The following is a 5000-nucleotide window of genomic DNA, read 5'->3' as shown; positions in this document are numbered from 1 at the left end:
AAGTGAGATTTAATCAGGGTATACATATTTTAGAGTAATAATAATAATAATAATAATAATAATAATAATAATAATAATAATAATAATAATAATAATAACAAAAAAGCATGTTTTTTATGCCAAATATGTTAAAAGTACTAAAAAAAAAACCTTCGCAACCAGAAATAAAAGTCAGATTTTAATCTCGAATAATAAAAGGAAGAAGAACACTAACAAGAATATACTGTCAAGAAACCTACAGTTAGCCAGCGACGCGAACAAGGCCAGCGGTTGGCACCCCAAGAGAAAAATGACTTGGAGTAATCTTTTCGGTAAGTGGATTATTACTAAATGTCACATTGCTGCGTAACTCCGAGTGCCAAATGTCGGCTAAATGACTGAAGTAGGCGGGCAAGGTCAGTCTCATGTATACGAATGACATTACTAACAATTTTATCCAATTACCAGATATAGACGGCATGAAGAAATAAGCTTAATTATTATTATTATTATTATTATTATTATTATTATTATTATATTATTATTATTATTTATTATTATTATTATTATTAACTGCTACGCTACAACTATTATTATTATTATTATTATTATTATTATTATTATTATTATTATTATTATTATTAATTTCTAAGCTACAACAATAGTTGGAAAAGCAAGATGCTATAAGCCCAGGGGCTCCAACAGGGAAAATAGCCCAGTGAGGAAAGGAAACCAGGAAAAATCAAATATTTTAAGAACAGTAACATTGAAACAAATATCTCCTATATTATTATTATTATTATTATTATTATTATTATTATTATTACTAGCTAAGCTATATCCCTAGTTGGAAAAGCAAGATGTTTTAAGCCAAAGGGCTCCAACAGGGAAAATAGCCCAGTGAGGAAAGGAAACAAAGAAAAATCAAATAATTTAAGAACGGTAACATTAAAAACAAATATCTCCTATATTATTATTATTACTACTACTACTGTACTTGCTAAGCTACAACCCTAGTTGGAAAAGCAAGATGCTATAAGGCCAGGGGCTCCAACAGAGAAAATAGCCCAGAGAGGAAAGGAAATAAGGAAAAATTAAGTATTTTAAAAACTTTAACAAAACAAGAGGAAGAGAAATAAGATAGAATAGAATGCCCGAGTGTACCCTCAAGCAAGAGAACTCTAATTTAAGACAGTGGAAGACCATGGAACGAACAGAGGCAATGAAAATGAGAATATGAAAATATCAACATGTAGGGGTAGATAGATTTACATAAACAATATATATATATATATATATATACACATGATATATATATATATATATATACACACACACACACACACATATATATATATATATATTATACATATATATATATATACATATATATATATATATATATATACATATATATATATAAATTATATATATATATACACACATACACACATATATATATACACACATATATATATATATATATATATACACACACACACACATATATATATATATAATATATATACCTCTAATGCATTCACTATAGATCAACGTTCTGTCTGGTCAGTACTTAGACCTAAAAAATCTAGATGTAGTCGGCGCATAAACCATTTGAATCTACATGAGGATATGCAAGGGAATAGGTATTTTCTCTCATACGTGCTGAAACTTGGAAGGCTACTACATTTTGGTGCCACCCTCTTATGTCACAAAATGTTCGTAGAGTAAATAAGTGAATACATGTATGTAAATGAGTATATATAAATATATATATATATAATATATATATATAAATATATATATATATATATATATATAATATACTTCTAATAGTCCTTTTATATATTATAGGGTTTACCATACTTGGACAATGTTCCTTGTCTTGGTATGTTCTTCGACTGTTCCTCAAGGGAATGAAGTTTTTACAAACATTTGAATTTCTAATCCCAGAACCTATTGAATAATATATGATACATTATTGTTATTTATTTTCCTCTGTTGCAAATGCTCAAACATAACATTATGGAAGTATTGAAGCATCAGTCATCTATTTAAATATCTGAATTATTTTCTTTTTATTAAAAAATCGGAACAGAATAAATAGATGGTACTTTATTAACCTGTACAATTAGAACTCCTTTGGTTTAAAAACCGATAAACTATTATTTCTGAAATAAAAGAAAGAGCAAATATGACCTCAATTCATCTTCTGATTTGAACAAATTCATAAAACATTATTTCGTTCTCACAATAAATTCAAAATCATGATAAAAGACGCAGTTCTGGTAGGACCTGCTGCTTCCTCAGCTGCCTTAGATGACCGCGGAGGTAGCAGCAGTAGGGGATTCAGCATTATGAAGCTTCATCTGTGGTGGATAATGTGGGAGGGTGGGCTGTGGCACCCTAGCAGTACCAGCTGAACTCGGTTGAGTCCCTTGTCAGGCTGGGAGGAACGTAGAGAGGAGAGGTCCCCTTTTTTGTTTTTGTTTCATTTGTTGATGTCGGCTACCCCCCAACATTGGGGGAAGTGCCTTGGTGTATGTATGTATGTATGTATGATAAAAAAAATTATTTCACCTTTCATATTGATCAAAAATTAGATACACATTTAACTTCGTATCAATGACTAAAATAAAAACATTACTTCTTTGATTTTATTTTAACAAGCTGAGAAAGTTAAGAAATATCACTTTTCTCTCACCCCACCAGCACTCTGATTGATTGATTGAGCTTGGGTTTCTGGCGTCCTGACATCAAAGGTCATTGACACCGATTTATTATTATTATTATTATTATTATTATTATTATTATTATTATTACTATTATTATCATTATCATTATTACCATCATCATCACCATCATCATGATTACTAGCTATGCTATAACCCTAGTTGGAAAAGCAGGATGATATAAACCCAAGGGCTCTTAGCAGGGAAAAATATCCCGCGAGGAAAGGAAAAGAGGAAATAAAATAATCTACAAAAGTAATAACTATCAAAATAAAATATTCTGAGATCATTAACAACATTGAATTAGATCTACCATGTATAAACTATAAAAACTTCATAAAGACAAACCATTGTTCTCTAGTCTTGGTAGTGCCATAGCCTTTGTACTATGGTCTTCCACTGTCTTGGGATAGAGTTCTCTTGATTGAGGGTACACTCGATCACACCATTATATGTTATTTCTCTTCTTGTTATTTTGAAGATTTTATAGTTTATATCTAATAGATTTATTTTGATATTATTCTTAAACTTCTCGTGTAGTATATTTCTTTATTTCCGTTTCGTCACTGAGCTATTTTCCTTGTTGGAGCCCTAGGGGTTATAGCATCTTTCTTTTCTAGGTAGGGTTGTACCTTAGCAAGTAATAATAATAATAATAATAATAATAATAATAAATAATAATAATAAGAAGAAGAAGAAGAAGAAAAAGAAGAAGAAGAGAAAACAAGGTAGAAATAGCGGGCCCGAGTGTACCCTCAAGCAAGAAAACTCTAACCCAATAAAGAATAAAAGGAAATGAATATACCTGGATATCTTCTATCACCTGGATTGTATTCAATCAACTGCCACACCCCTTTTCCCCCTGAAACTGATTTGCTTCCTGACCTGCCAAATACCTTGCTTGACATGCTCGCTCTATTTGGTGCATTCATGCATATGCAACATGTCCGCGAGCTAAGAGCAAAATCCACAACAACGTCTCTCACGTAGGAGAGAAGAGGCCAGCAAGAGACAGGGAGATGCTTTGGAATGTTATTTACACTTCCACGCTACAGAATAGGAGTTGATATAAAATGGCCTGCGTTTATTTGTGTTTGTTTATTTGTTAGCAGGATTACGTCTAAACAATTTTGCCAGATTTTCACCAAATTTGTACAAGGGATAGGTATTATTCTCCGGAAGAACCCATTAAATTTTTGGAGGTGATTCGGATCAAGATCGCAATTCTGGTTATTATTATTATTATTTATTATTATTATTATTATTATTATTATTATAATTATACAGATTAAATCTGGGTCAATCTATGAAAAAGTGAAGGCTTGGTCCGTAGACTTGAGTAAAAAACGGACAATCTTCATTGATGGAGGACTAAAGTCTCTGATTGCTTTTTAAAATTTGAAGGCCGCTCATGAATGGCAGGGGCAAGGGACAGTGACATTGCCCTATCGAGCAGGACAATGCCCTAGAGACTGACCATATAAACATATGATCAGCGCCCAAGCCCCTCTCCAGCCAAGCTAGGACCAAGGAGGGGCCAGGCAATGGCTGCTGATTGCCTCAGCAGATAGACCTATATGCTCCGCAAACCCCCCTCCTCAGCTCACAAGGATGGTGAGGTTGCTGCGACAAAAGAAACTAACGAGATTGATAGGGACTCGAAACCCCAGTCTGGCGTTCATCAGTCAAGGACGTTACCACATCGGCTATCACAGAGCCTGTTTTAAATGGTTTCCTTTTTATGCATATTGATTATCCGTTATTCAAATACTGCATAAAAGAGATAGAAAAGCATATCTACTTGATACATATCTACCCTCATATGAGGAAGATTGGTTACCTAATCGTTGAAAATCTCAAAGGAAAAAATGTAGGCTATTTCTTCAATCGTAACTTTTTCTGTAAGAAGTGACTACTTTATTCTAGACCTGTTATTAAGAAAAAATAACTTCGCTTTGCTTTTCCTTTGATATATATATATATATATATATATATTTATATATACTTTATATATATATATATATATATATATAATACACACACACACACTACTACACATACTTTAGAAGAATGGATACCTTAATCCAGATTCAAGTATTTTTATTTTTCGTCTTTATCCAAATTGATTACATTTCCTCAGAAAATGTACAGTTAGACACAGGAGTCCCTGGCACACCTCTCACTCTGAAGAAGTGCAACCTGTTACACCCTTACTGAGCGGCGAGTAACCAAACAGTGTAGAGAGAGATGGCAGAGGTGGTTGATGGGGCTAAATACAGTAACCCGCCG

General features: G+C 32.5%; 1 protein-coding gene across 4 annotated transcripts in view; it reads right to left on the bottom strand.

The window, feature by feature from the left end:
* LOC137615476 (A disintegrin and metalloproteinase with thrombospondin motifs 6-like) overlaps nucleotides 1–5000 on the bottom strand; it is a 438455-nt gene that overhangs the window by 67200 nt on the left and 366255 nt on the right. The gene's annotated exons all lie outside the window — the stretch shown is intronic.

The sequence above is a fragment of the Palaemon carinicauda genome, chromosome 21, assembly GCF_036898095.1.
Source record: "Palaemon carinicauda isolate YSFRI2023 chromosome 21, ASM3689809v2, whole genome shotgun sequence".
NCBI classification, from domain to species: domain Eukaryota; kingdom Metazoa; phylum Arthropoda; class Malacostraca; order Decapoda; family Palaemonidae; genus Palaemon; species Palaemon carinicauda.
The sequence above is the reverse complement of the archived record's forward strand: the minus strand, read 5'-3'. Positions and strand labels throughout refer to the sequence as shown.